This window comes from Lathyrus oleraceus, chromosome 4 (genome assembly GCF_024323335.1).
Source record: "Lathyrus oleraceus cultivar Zhongwan6 chromosome 4, CAAS_Psat_ZW6_1.0, whole genome shotgun sequence".
Lineage (NCBI taxonomy): Eukaryota > Viridiplantae > Streptophyta > Magnoliopsida > Fabales > Fabaceae > Lathyrus > Lathyrus oleraceus.
Genome location: NC_066582.1, coordinates 403,327,005 through 403,341,935, shown reverse-complemented (window position 1 = coordinate 403,341,935; position 14,931 = coordinate 403,327,005). Strand labels below are relative to the sequence as shown.

At 36.1% G+C, this 14,931-nt stretch overlaps 1 long non-coding RNA gene across 3 annotated transcripts; it reads left to right on the top strand.

Moving 5' to 3' along the window:
- Nucleotides 1–2,256: 2,256 nt before the first annotated feature.
- On the top strand, nucleotides 2,257–4,461 carry LOC127075690 (uncharacterized). Of its 3 annotated transcripts, none has more exons than XR_007786634.1 (4): nucleotides 2,257–2,689; nucleotides 2,822–2,990; nucleotides 3,083–3,246; nucleotides 4,115–4,461. It is a non-coding gene; the product is annotated as an uncharacterized LOC127075690 (long non-coding RNA). The 3 variants fall into 3 exon arrangements; XR_007786633.1 differs by having other exon boundaries at nucleotides 2,258–2,689; nucleotides 2,834–2,990; XR_007786632.1 differs by having other exon boundaries at nucleotides 2,258–2,990.
- The last annotated feature ends 10,470 nt before the right edge of the window (nucleotides 4,462–14,931 follow it).

Here is a 14,931-nt window from a genome sequence, read left to right as displayed (position 1 = left end):
AGAGGATTTACAAGGCAAAAGCTTCGTCTAAGCACGAGAGGTCTTCTAAGACGAACAAAGATTATGAAATGATTGAGGGATTTGTCAAAGCACGAGAGGATTGATAAGGCAAACAAATGACTGAATGGAGTAGGCCTAAGCATAAGAGGACTGATAAGGCTCACAATGAATATGGGTTTGCCAAAGCACAAAAGGACTGACGAGGCAAACAATGATTGAGTTGATTGATTAGGATTTAAAGATTTGATTACAAGGGAATCGACCCAAAGGATATCTGAATGTCAAAGGGAGTATGATTAATGACCCACTGAAGAGAGTAATGATTAATGTGCAATGGTGTTTTACTATTGAAGTGTTGAATGATTGATCGACGAAATATGATATATTGATAAATGAGATAAGAATAAATAAGGTAGATTGATAAATAAGGTAGCTCGCGAAGAATCTGAATTCTCCTGCCTACATGTCCTTATAGTGCAATAAAGAAATTAGAGCTTTCGTAGTTCAGCCCACTAGGGCTGAAAAGAAGATGATGGAGGCAAAAGAAATGAATGATTGAAATTGATATGATTAGAATTGGAATGATTGAGGATTGAATAGAATGAAGAATGGATAAACTTGATAGTTACTGGATGATGAGAATCACAATAACTTTCAAGTGGAGAGAGAAGAGTCTCTATAGTTGTTTCTTGTAGTGAAGATGAAGAAGACTTTATCAATCGTTAGATTCGAATTGCACTAAAGTCTATGAATGGAGGTGAATACGATGAGCGCTGGGTCATACGTCCCATACCCAAAGATACTCAGAATGGGGGTAGGAATACTCTAGTCCCACTCCTTCTCCATTACTTAAGGCTCGTATCGTACAACTTGATTCATGATTGATAAGTTGTTGACGTCTTTGCTTTTGTTGTTTTTGCTTTATGAAGATAGACTTGTTAATCGTATGATTAGAATTTTGCTAAAGTCTATGAAAAGAGGTGAATACAATGAGCGCTGGGTCATACATCCCATATCCAAAGATACTCAGAATGGGGGTAGGAATACTCTAGTCCCACTCCTTCTCTATTGCTTAAGGCTCGTGCCACACTCTTCTAACTTTGATTTAACAAGTGTTGAAGATGCCACCTTTGATGTGCTTGAATAATCCGCTGCTTGGTATGGCTGAGGATGCCTTGATTGAAGAACTTCTCTTGAGGCCTTGAGCTCCACAGCTTGGAAGAAAAGTCTTATTAAGTGACCAAGGGTCTTTTGGTCACTCAATTTAGACTGGGGGATTATACAAGTTCAAAGGATTTAATTCGTCAAAATTACTTTTGACCAACTTAATCATGGGTTTTATTCTGGTTTTAGGGAATTAGATTAATCCTATTCTAGAAGTTAGTAATTGTTAGAAACTATCCTAAAGGATCATGCATTGGTTTATTAAAATTGATTGAAAATTCTAAGTTAGAGGTCCTAAGGGAGCATGTACATATTGGTCAAAATATTGATTAAAAATCCTATGTATAAGTCCTACAATTGTTAGGAAATGATTAAAGTTCTATGTCAATTTCTAGTTCTAATGGGATCATGTCATTCTATCACTAAAATAACAAAATAAGCCCATAAGGGTGAAATGGTTATTTACCAAATATTCAATTAGGACCAAAAGATTTATTTCTAATTGAAGCCAAAAAAATGATTCAATCCTAAAGTTTGATTTTAGCCTAATGTTTAGAGATTACGCTATGTTAAAAAAACTCATTATCCTAATTTTTAACATAATTAGAACTATATAAAAATCCAAAAAGTACAAAATTTCGATTAATCCCTAAGATCTAATTATATCTAATTAAACCTAAATCCTAACTTTCTAATTAAAACTAAAATTTAATCCTAATTACTATTAAAATCCAATGGCTAGTTGCACCTAATTAAACTCTAACTCTAAAGTTTTAAAAGAATTCCAAAATTCTAATTAAAACTCTAATTCTAAAGTCTAAATGATCCTAATCAATATCTAATCCTAATTAAATTAAATACCATGAATTAAAACAAATAACAATAAGGTAAAACCTGGATATGGTGGTATGGACAGTAGTGGAGTGGCAAATAGGCTTTAGGCCCACAACAAGCAAAAAGACCCAAAACCTGCATGAACTCGGTGGGGGTACGTTGGGCCGCGTGGTGGTGTGGGTAGGAACACTTGGGCTTTTGGCCCAAAGCCACTGCCAGAATTGGGTTCCCCTTATTCTCTTGATGGCATTCCATAAGTTGAACCAAGCAAAGGGGAAAAAAGTGCTTCTGTGAAAAGTTAAGAAACACGAATGAAACACACACGAAGCTGAAATGCTTACTCAAACCAGTTTCGAACCAGCACCGCGACTCCCCTGTTTTCGGCGTCGCGTTCGACGTTCCTGTCATCGTGGATTCTGTCGCGTTTCTCCATGTGCCTTCTTCAACCTCACCATCTCCAAGATCAACAACCTCGTGTATTGGATTTCGTCCTCTTCGCGTGCTTGTCATTGACGGAAGGAAAGATACTCACTTCGATGTTGTTATGATGTGAATCCGTGAGTGGCTTCTGAAGATGAAGGTTTATGCGTGATCTCTGTTGCCGATGCTGATGAACCTCCGTGAAATCTCGAACGAATTCATGTCTAATCCAACGTCCAGCGAATTCGACACGGATCCAGCGCCAACTCTGGTAATCTTTCTTATTCGCCTTGTTCTGGCATTCAGGGATTCGACGTTGATGTTTAATCACGCTTATGCTCACACTTTGATTGCATCACGGATTCGTCACGATTCTAATTTTAGGATTCCTCATTCATCTTAGTGTTTCAAACAGCGTCGCGTTCTCTTCTAAACGCTTTAGGTTCGCGCACGCAAAATTGAACAGCAACGCAAGTTTATCCTAGAAATTGACATTGAGTAAAGTAGGCAATGGCGGAAAACTCATCGGATTGAAGTCGGAGTCGGCAATACGACCTCCCTACGAACAAACGGTATGCTTCGACCTGCTTCTTTCTTCTTCTTCTCAGCTTCTTCTGTTTCTGTTTTGAATCTTCTTGGTGACGCCGTTCTCTGTTGATTGCAGGTGCAACGAATCGAACGCGGGGATGAGGTCAAGCTCAGCCGTTTAAAGCCTCAAGGAGAGAGCTTTAATGGCTATGAGAATCGAGCTCTGAGTGAGAGGTTCAAGGGGGAGAATGAGGGAGAAGACTTCGAAGTGAATTGAGCAACCCCTCAAACTGAAATGAGGTATGCTTTATAGATTTCTCACCTTCTTCCTCTTATCTTTCTGTTATGGATTCTGTTAGAGTTGGTTAGAGTTATTAGTTAGAGAAAATAGTTGGAAAAAAAACTATTATGAGTTTGTTATTTCTGTTAGGCTTGGGTGAAAAGTTAGTTAAAAATTTGATTGGGGTTAGTTGAAATCTGTTAGAACGTTAATGCATAATGGTTAGTTGTTAATTCAGTTAAAAAGAGCAGTTATGCCACAATTGATGCAATGAATTTATTTAAAGTTCGGTTATTGGTTGGTTAACTGATTTTGAATGAAAACAAATTGTAGAGGGCTACTTGGACAGGTCATGATAAGTTGCGTTGTCAATGTATGATATGAACTGTGCATTACTTATGACTTGTTGTTGGTGATACTTGATGACCGATGCTTGTTAGAATGGTTTGAGATTATGCTTGGAATTTCAAATGCATGATTATTGCCATGGATGGTTGTTAATGTGAGCCAAATTCAAATCACGCCCAAATTTGTTTGCGAATGCCGTTAATTATTATTTACGAAATATTTGAATTGTCAAAACTTACGGGTTAGCACTTACGGTTATGGAGTTAAAAAAGTTTTGAACTGTTAACAACCAATGGTCTTATACAGGATTTCTGTTATGATCAATTAATAGTTAGTATAGGTTAGTGGGGTATGAAAGTGAAATGAATTTCTAATTGAAATAGAGTTTTAATTCTGTTCGAGTTTGGATTCAATGTGCCGTCTGAACCGGGTTTGGCAATGGTTATGTTAGCCACCTAATGTTAACTCATGTGTGTTAGTGATATCTTGGTATGTCAGTTGGCTATAAATTAAATGTCAGTTTTGTCATTGATTTTGCAGGGAGGGTGCAACATCGTGAATTGAGACGGAGAGAAGGGAATCTAAAGCTTCAATGGCAGCATGTAGTCTAGAAAATGAATTCTGAATGGAGTGTGCGAAGGCTTCTCCTCATTCTTGACAACTCACGTGAACAAGTAGAAGGAAGAACTGAAACGTTAATTCGTCATGCTCCTTCTCATATGCATTCGACGAGATGGGATTCAACTTCTTTTGTTTTCCATGAAATTTGAAATAGAGATAAGGAGTTGTATTGGTGTACGTAATAGTTAAGTATTAATCTTGTATATCATGTAAACAAATTGTACATGCAGTGTTATTTTGAATGGAAATGAGAGATTGAATGATAATTAGGATATGGTGTTGAACCGTTGTGAAGTCAAACATTAGCTTATGTCAATTAAATTCGAACGGTTTCTTTTTCATGACAGGCTCCGAATAAGTTAAAAATTGAATTCTTCATATTTTAAAAGGTTAATGGAATAGAATTAAAGGGAAATATATCTATTTGAGATAGAATTGACAAAGTTAATTTTAAAATGTGTTTTTAAGACTAAATGATTGGATTGAAATTGTTTCCAATGTCCATTGGGAATATTTTTGAAAGTCAACTAAAGTTATTTTAATAGAAAAGCTCCAAAATTTTATTAAATCGAAAACGGGTTCGGGATGATTACGGTTCGAATACCGTTGAAAAGTTAAACAAAATGCTTTGACAGACTTGAAAATATCATGGGAATTTGAACTGGATTAACCGTCTTAGCTCTCCATGGACCGAAATCAATAGAAAGAAACAATGCCAATGCTACCATCTATAAGATATTAATATTGATTATTGTTAACATGAAATGGCCATGGTATGCCAATAGGACAACGAAGATCGTAATGGGAATAGTTGACTTTGGAGGAACTAGTTAACCCGAAAGTCAACTGTTGACTGCAGTCAACTAAGAAGCATGAATTAGGGTTTGCATTTCACGTGGTAAGAACTTTCTTCAATCTCCCATCAAAAAATTTATTTGTGATTTACCACAAGCTTGAATCTATGTGATTGTATTAACATGACAGCATGATGCATAATGGGTGAATGCATATGAATCTCAAGTCAAGGGTCAAATGAAGAGTAAAAAGGGGAGGGCAAGTTTTGGGGTACGACACCATCCAAACAACAGATAAACACCATATCATAGTAGCATACATCAAAAAATGTAAATTGAATTAAACAAAAGAAAACCACAGAAAAACAATTCAAGAAGAGAACGCGTGACTCCCTTTTCATGTTTACCATCATCCATTCATCAAGCTCATCCCATACCATCAAAGAAACACAAATCCTAACAACTTCCAATTCTCACAATTCATCTAAACCTTTCCTTCAATCAAGCTCACACGTATTGCTAACCAAAACTCCCTCCAAATTCATTTCTAACAAATTCTTTCCCTCTCTTTTACTCACTCAAATCCACTATAAAACCATAATCATTATTGCACTCAAAAGAGGACGAAAAAATCTCACTGAACCTCTTCCCCGATTCATCCCTCAACCTCACTCTAAATCTCTCATACAAAAACTACTCAGGTTCATTATTTAAACCTGAGCTAGTTGAGCTAAGCCACAAACATCACTGGACCTATGAGACACCCTCGCCGGATCACATGTAGAAAAAGAAGTAGTAGAAGAGGGGGGGGGGGGGGGGGGTAGGATAATAAAAAAAGAGACACAAAGAAGTGATAAATGTTTACCTGAGGTTGGCCACCCTCGTCGGATTTTCAAAGCTCTTGTGAGGTCTTCTTCCTCATTATTCATTGTGTTTCTTCATGTTTCCTTGTTGCTTTATGCTTGCTACACGTTCAATTTCATGACTTATATGATTTGGACTATTGATTAGACTAAGGGTTTCATTTGGGATTGTGTGTAGATCTGTATTATTGTTGATTGCATGATTAAATCAGGGTTGGAATCGTGTTTAAGAGTGTGTTTTGACTAGGGTTTGTGTGAAGCATTTTTTGGATTATGACTTTTTGGTGGTTTTTGGGTTTGGAGGTTTGGGGGGGGGGGGGGGGGGGGGGGGGGGGGGGGACAATAAAAAAGAGACATAGAGAAGTGATAAATGTTTACCTGAGGTTGGCCACCCTCGTCGGATTTTCAAAGCTCTTGTGAGGTCTTCTTCCTCATTATTCATCGTGTTTCTTCATGTTTCCTTGTTGCTTTATGCTTGCTACACGTTCAATTTCATGACTTGTATGATTTGGACTATTGATTAGACTAAGGGTTTCATTTGGGATTGTGTGTGGATCTGTATTATTGTTGATTGCATGATTAAATCAGGGTTGGAATCATGTTTAAGAGTGTGTTTTGACTAGGGTTTGTGTGAAGCATTTTTTGGATTATGACTTTTTGGTGGTTTCTGGGTTTGGAGGTATGAACACCACCGTGGTGTTCTTCCTCAACCATCGTTGCTGATCTATTTTGGTGGCGTTTTAATTATGTTTTTTTGTTTGTGGCATAGTGGTTAAGATAGATAGATAGATAGATAGAGAGAGAGTTGAGTCAGAGAGAGGGGGAAAATGGAGGTTTGAGTCTCACCTAAGAGATTCCATCATTATAGTCCCCCTCTCATCCTCCGCCTTGTTGGGCGTTATTTTCTGCATGTGCCCCCATTTCTTCTATTATGATACATTTTGTGTGTGTGTTTGAACCTTGGGCCATGGCTGATTGTTGTAACACCCCAACTTTTAAATAGAGTATATTATTTAATTATTGGTATGAATTATTCATTGTATTTGATTTTGATATTTTTAGAGTATAAGGGTATTTTAGTAATTTATTAATTATCGGGAATTTGAGATTTGAGCGCAGATAAAGTAATAATATTATTGAATTGTTACATATAATTAGTTATACTAATTATTTTGTAATAAGATAAAATAGTAGAAATAATATAATATTGATTAAATAATTATTTAAATTGAATATTTATTTAAATTAAATATTCATTTATTTTAAATAATAATTTAATTGAATAATGGGAGGATATGCCATTTTTGTGCATAGAAGAGAGTTTGAGGTTAGAGGAGAGAGGTTTAGATTTAATTGTGTAAAAAGCGTGAATTTGAGAAGTTAGCGGATATAAATACTAAAGGGCAGTGAAAAATTAGATTTTTGGAGAGTTTTCTAATATACGTGAAAAGAGGCATAATGATATGAGAGAATTCTGAGAAGAAGTGCAAGGTTGGAGAGCAGAAATCCAAGAAACTCCTTAGAGCATCAACCTTACTGCAATTTGAGGTAAATGAGGGATTGTTTACTCTTGGGTGAATTTAAGCTTGCAGTGAGGGTTCCTTACCCTCCTATCAGCGTCTTAGGGGTTGATATGAGTTTTCCCTTATTTTTTTTCCTTTATGTAATGATTTGTTAGTGAATTGTGATGCATGTTACTTTGAGACCCTAATCTGTGATGAATATTGTATGAGCTACGTGTTTTCTTGACTGTTTTAATTTCAAATGAATTGGAACGTTGATACGTGTTGCTCGGAGGCCCTAATTGGGGGACTTGGGATAAAAAAACCAGGGTCTCTATTTGTGTTGAATATCTTAAGCTATGTGTTTTTGTTGTTGTTTGATTTTTGTTGTGTTAGAATATTGCCCCTGAGATTTGAATGACTCCGTTAGGATCGTTCGAGTTTCCATTTGAGTATATTGAGATCTCTTTTCTATTTTCCTAAACTTTTTTTTTCTGAGTGATTAATTTGTAATTTTTCCCAATTATAGAAAAACTTTAATTTTGATTATTTTAAAAAAAATAAGTTTTGTATAGAAACTTAAAATTCAGAACTTTTCAAAAATTAGAACTTTAAAAAAAACCGAAAATTTGTTCAATAAGGAGAAAAACCCAGAAAAATCGCATGTAGACCTAGAAGAGAATTGACCATCTTATTTCAGGCATATCTTGAATTTCGTGACTCGGATTGAGGCACAGTTCATAGTGTTGGAAAGATAACAAGATAATATTTATTTTGAAGTAGATAAATTGGGTCTACGGGAACTAGAACAATAGCAGTTTGCTGGTTATTATACGAGAGGCATAGTAAGCTTTGATCATGCGTTGGTCATAATGTTTCAGACATAACTTGAGTTTCTTAAGTCCTTTTGGGATTTCGTCAGCTTCATTAGAAATAGGGTTTAATATTATTTTCAATTGCAAATTTTCATAATTTTTCATATGTATTCAATTTTTGGTGTCATTTTGAAGTCAGGAAAAACATTCTGCTCGATGCGAGTACCCGTTCTTATTGTTTGATTAAACTGAACCGATTATTATTTTAAGTCTGAAATAAAAATCATATTCTTAAAATAGACTCTCTAACATTTTTGTAACATATTCATTTGCTTGATGATTTCGTTGGATATTTTAAATAATTATTCGAATATGATGTGTGACTAGTAGAAAACATGATTTTGGGGTTGTTTGATGAGTTTATAGTTGTTATTGAGTGGTCTTGAGCTGTTTAGAGTTGTGAGAGTGTAATTAATATTTTGATATATTTTAGAGTTACCTTTAAGTAACTCTGATAAGTTTTATGTTATTGGATAAGTTTAAGAGAGTGGTTTGTTACCTTAGAGTTGTCAGAGTTAGTATTTGAGTAACTTTGATATGTTTTAGAGTTGTGTTGGTATGCTTTGCTGTTAAGGGTTATTACTCTGTTGATGGTCTGACATAAGTAATAATAATTGTCAGTTACTCCATTGATGATTTTTTGAGACATTTTGAAAATTTTGAGTTTTTGAGACATTTTGAGAATTTTGAGTTTTTGAGACATTTTTATAATTATGAATTTTTGAGACATTTTGAGAATTATACATTTTTGAGATATTTTTAGCTCCCTGAGTAATTTCAGAAATTGAGAATTTTGGATGATAACATAACTTTACCTTTTTAAGGAAAAATAATTGAAATTGTTTTTAAAATATATTTTTGAGCATAGTAATCCAGAGAGGGATTAGAGTGAAGCCTTTTGTTGGCGATTTGAGCATACTAATCCATAGGGGGATTACAATGAGACTTTTATTGGCGATTTGAGCATAGTAATCCAGAGAGATATTACAGTGAGGCCTTTATTAGAGATTTTGAGTATAGTAATCCATAGGGATTACAGTGATGGTATGAGTATGGCGAGTTATAGGTACAAGAGTGGAAACTTTTTTAGTATCTTTTTAGACTTGAGATTTTATGATTTAGTGGTGTAGATGTTGTTTCATGTTTTTGTTGTGTATAATCATGCATTTATTTATTTCGGAGATAGGTAAGACTTCAGTCCAGTGATGATCTGGTTCAGAGAGGAACTATGACGGTCTCACGTCTAGAGAGGGACACGATTCAAAGAGGAACCAGAGACATGGGAATATCAATAACATATCTCTGATCCGTATAATTTTGATACCACATGCATTTGAGAAGGAGTTGGTGGAATTAACATTGCATTGCATTTTTATTTATTTTGATGGTGTTTGAGTGTGATTGAGATGATTTATATTTCATTATTACTAGCTTGCTTTGCTGAATTTTACTATTAACATTTGTTAGATGTATTCTCACCCCATATTTGTTGTTGTGGCGTATTTTCTCTTCGAGCATACATACAATCAGGTACAAGAGTAGCCACTTCAGTTAGGGGATGACGGCAATGCCTCTTTATCTTTTACCATTGGGTCTTAAAGGAGTCGCTCTGATATGTAGCACTGGGGATGAGATGTCATTCTCTATTTGTGTTATGATTTATTTATGTCGGAGTCTTGGTTGTTGAGACTTTTGTATCGAACTTGTTTATTCCGCTGCTTATTTTCACATGACTATTTCATATTTGATGTTTTTATGCTATGTTGAAGTATGCATGACACTCTAATCGTGGATTTTTATTTGAATCATTTTATTAAATATCAAGTCGGGGATTAGGGTATTACATTTGTAACTTTACTACCCCCATAACCCCATCCTTTTATTATTATTTATTTTATTAACTGTTTCAATTAATTAAATAATTAAATGATAATTAAATTTAGTAATTTCAATAATTGAACCCTTGATTCAACGTCAAGTGGTATTTTCAAACTTATTTTTTTGTTTGATTCATTTTGAATTAAAGCCAATCAAACCTTGATTCGTATCAAGTGTTTTTCTTAAATCAAAATAAAACATCTAATCCCTCATGAATGTCTTTTCATAAAGGACAAAAAAGGAACAATCTATTGTCTACTATTATTTTCCCCGAATACTTGGATATGGGGTGTATAGCTCGGTCATTCGAGTATTCGTCTTCCATTCAAAACATCTTAACCATATATAATCCTATTGCAATTAATTGGATGAAAAAGGAATAGTCTAATGTCTACTATTCTTTTCCCTTATTGTTTGGATACGAGTTGTCTAGCTCGACCATTCGAAAAATTATCATCCATTCAAAAACAAATTTCGACAAATCAAACTATATTTTATCGCCCTGTGCGATCGAAAACCTTTAACAAAAGAATATTGTTTAATTTATTCTACCGCAATACAAACAAATGCTTAGAGCCTCCAATTGTGAGTACAAGCAATGGTTAACTGCTAGAACGTGATCTAAACAGCCATTCAATAAAATCAACCAACCAATATGTAGTTTTCTACGAAGAACTACATTGCTTTGAATTCCTCATCACACCTGAGGATACGCATGAGCAACACCCGCAATCTCGTTAAGCACCCTAATAAAAACCTTCTTGCAACCCCTTTTATTTTCCTTTTGAATATTTTATCATTCGAAGAAAAAAATAACATGAGCTAACATTCTATCGTAAATCTAAATAAATGGTCCCTGTTGAGTACAAAGGGCGTGAGAGATGTTAATACATTCCTCCTACGTATTAGACTCCCGAACTCGAATTTGGATGAAACAAATATTTTTTCTTTATCTTTTAAGAGTTTTATCGATATTTTCCCTTCCCTTCTTTATAATAAATAAAGTTCGGTGGTGACTTTGTGTTATCATCAGAGAGCATGAGACACACTCATAAGTCGTATTTTTTGTGATGCGACAGCTGACGATTCTGCTGGGGAGATTTCTCCTTCAAGAGAGAGTCAAACCTTATTTTGTTAACTTTGTGATTAAATATTGGCATTTTAAAATTGTTTTCTTCCCTTTGTTTTATTTTATTTCACGTGCTATTACTGCTACTTGTTCATATGTCATGAATGAGGCTCTCTGATTATTGGCACTTTGTGAGATACTCTATACCTGAGTCTGAGGAAAATTTAGGATTAAGATGGTGGTTGTGTAGTATTGGCCCGCGAGGTGTTTGCCTCGTTGGGATGGAACGTATACCCCGCCTAAAGTAGACCCTCTTGGAGGTATTATTGTCTGATGAGTCAACATCAAATATATAACATTTTCAAGTTGGATTGATGACTCTAGGAACCTTTTTAGAACCTTAGAGTTGATGGTTGTGTAGTATCAACCTACCAGATGTATGCCTCGTGGGTTTAATACGAAGACCTCACCTAGAAGAGATTGTCTTAAGGGTGTCACTCCCTGACGAGTCTTTGTCAAGGCATAGATATTCTCAAGGAGGGTCCATGACTCTAGGAACCTACAACCATAAAGCCTACCTACGGGGTTCCATTAATTAGGGATACCTGTATATTCTCCTATATGTTACCATGATTGACCTGAATATGATATACCCACGATCCTGAACCATTCATATGCATTTTCATGAACATAACACTTGACATTTGCATTTTCGTTTCCATGGAATCTAAGGAACTACATTTGTAAGCATCCAAGAGTATGGGGTCAGATAGAAAAAACATGTACTCATTCATATTCATATATATCAAGTTGGGAAGTTTTCTAGAGTTGGTTTCTCGACTACATCCAGTCAACAAGATCATTTTTGGGGTAAATCATGGGAATCTCCTCAGTATCCTAAGTAACGAGGTGGACTCACTGGCATTCCTAACACCAATTTAGTTATATGATCCTCCATTAAGGTGGTTTACTTTCCAGGATTTCTATATAGCTCCCATACTAGAAGAGTTTGAACATCTTGTGGGTATGAACTCCCAACTGGAGACCAAGGGAAGCTTCCTTTCCTTGGTATATAAGAGCTCCCTAAACATGAAGTTATAGCTGATGGTCTCCATATGAACACTCTTAACCTGGAGACCAAGGGAAATACACAAGGTTTCTCAATCATGTTCCTAATAGAGAAGGCTCTTACCTTTATTAACGCTCATAATTGGGAAGTTTGCTACACTGTGTTAGCACTGTCTATTTATGGGATCATTCTATTTCCAAACATTGACGATTTCATAGATATGACAACCATCTGCATCTTACTTACAAAGAACCTAATTCCCATTCTACTTGCTGATGTGAACTACAACTTCAGACTGAGACATGGGCAAAGAGGAGGAACGGTTCCCTGATGTTCTCTTTTACTATACATGGTTTCTAACTCACCTTCCAAAGAATGGACCTTTCCTGGATCAGCAAAATGATTCTAGTTGGCCTCAAAGGATGGGATCCCTCATAGAAAGCAAAATCTCTTGGTATTCACGAGATTATGATGGAATTGAGATCATCTTCAGCTATGAGAATTTCCCCTAACATACCACTTATTGGGACCCGAGGGTGCATTAACTCTAACCCGATTTTATCTTTGAGACAACTTGGGTACCCTATGGAGAACCCGCCTGAAGAGAAAATATTGGAAGCTTCATCTTGCATGACCTTGGGGCTGAGAACCCAACCATGTTCAAGAAGATTAAGAAGGATTAGGGAAGAATCAATAGGAAAGGGAAATTTGAGTTGGGAAAGAAAAATTGCATTGCCAAAGAACCTTACTGCATGTGGATAAGGGAAATGGTGCAACTGATCAACTTACCCTTTAACATTGAGATAATTATTCCACCTCCAACTTCTGAGCTCACTCATGTTCTGAAAGAGGAAGCAAAGGAAATCAAGGCCACCATATCTAGGCTTGAGAAAAAAAATGAAGAACTACAACTGAAGCTTCACTAGGTTACCTTTGAAAGAAACAAACTCAGATTCAATCTTGGTCAAAGAGAGAAATAAATTGACAAAAGATAGGAAGCCACTACAAAGGAAAGAAAGAAGAGGAAAAGAGTTAGGGAATTCATGGCAGGGGTAAGCCTTGAGCTTGGTCAGAGGAACCAAGAGCTCTGAGACTCCCAATGAAAGAATAGACAGTGGAAGATTCTTTGGGATATAAATTTAGAAGGACAAAAGGCAATGAGGATAGGATTTGAAGCTTGAATCCAAGTGCTCACCCATCTACTCCAAGAAGCACAAGCTCACGCTACTCATGAGACTCATCTCTAAGAAGAGATTGAGAGGACTTCCAAAAACCGTCACGATAGCCTCAAAAATGCATTAGAGGAAGTAGAGAGACTCAAGTCCTCCAACCACTGCTCAATAGAAGCCAATGATACTATTAGGGATCATTGGGGATTAAAAGTCCAACAATTGGAGAGCTTGATATAACAAGACAGGGAACCCCTTCACCATGCACGCCTAGAAGTTGGAAAATGGTATGGGAAATGTGAGCAAGTAGTCGAGCTCGCTAATAGTCTGTCGCACACCTTTCCTTTAAGGTTGAGAGACGCATTCGAGGAGATGACACTTGAGAACACTCCTACAATCATCTTTGGTTTCATCATTTTATGTAGACATATGGTTAGAGATCTCCAAAGTGAGTTAGCGCAACTTAAGAAAGTGCGAGGCACTGATAGTGGCTAGGAGATTTTTTACTTGTACTTATATTGTATCTATCTACATATTATAAATGAAAGAGATTGTTTGCAAATGTTATCTTCTTTATCGCTCTTACGCTTTTGAATGCTAAACAACAGATAAATACAAAGGTTCCCTACAAATAAAATCAATAAACATAAAAATGAAATTTTTGCATGCATGTATAAACACACATCTTCATGCATTCCATTCTTCCAAGAAAAACTCATACCCTTACCCCTTTTATCCATAACCAACCCTGACTTCTCAACACCGATATGACACTCGAATCAACTACGAAAGAATGATGGATCAAGTTGAAGCAAATCAGGCTACTATGAGGGAAGAAATGAATGTGATGAAAGGGAAGATGGACCAATTATTGGAAGCCATGATGGCTCTGGAAAGAAAAGAAGACAACCCACAAATAATAGTTTATGCCAGAAACATCGGCTCTCAATTGGGTTCTTCCTCACTCCATATTCTTGAGGTAACTAACCCTGAATTTGGACTACCCCCAGGATAATCTCCTTCTGAGGGAGTAACTGTTCCTGCACCTATCAAAATCCCTATAGTAAATTTGGCTGCCCAGGACCACTTTGTTGCCTTAGCAAGGCAAGGATCCCAATATGATGAAGATGATCCACAATACACCTACTTCATGCCTCCTCAGGCACCCTAGATGGTACCTGGTGTTGTTCATTTTCCGGATCCTACTGTCAAGAGGCTTCGTGCTCTCAAGGAAAAATTCAATGCAATGAAGGTGTATAACACTCCAGGTTTGGATGTTGTGGGGATATGCTTATTATCAGGTTTAGTCATCCCAAAAATTTCAAATTACCATACTTTGACAAATACAAAAGGGTCAGTTGTTCCTTGACTCACCTAAGGGCCTACTGCTATAAGATGACGACATATGTGTATGAGGACAAGCTATTAATTCATTATTTCCAAGATACCCTCAATGAAGTATCTTTAGAATGGTACATGAGGCTCAAAAGTAACCATGTACAGTTATGGAGGAACCT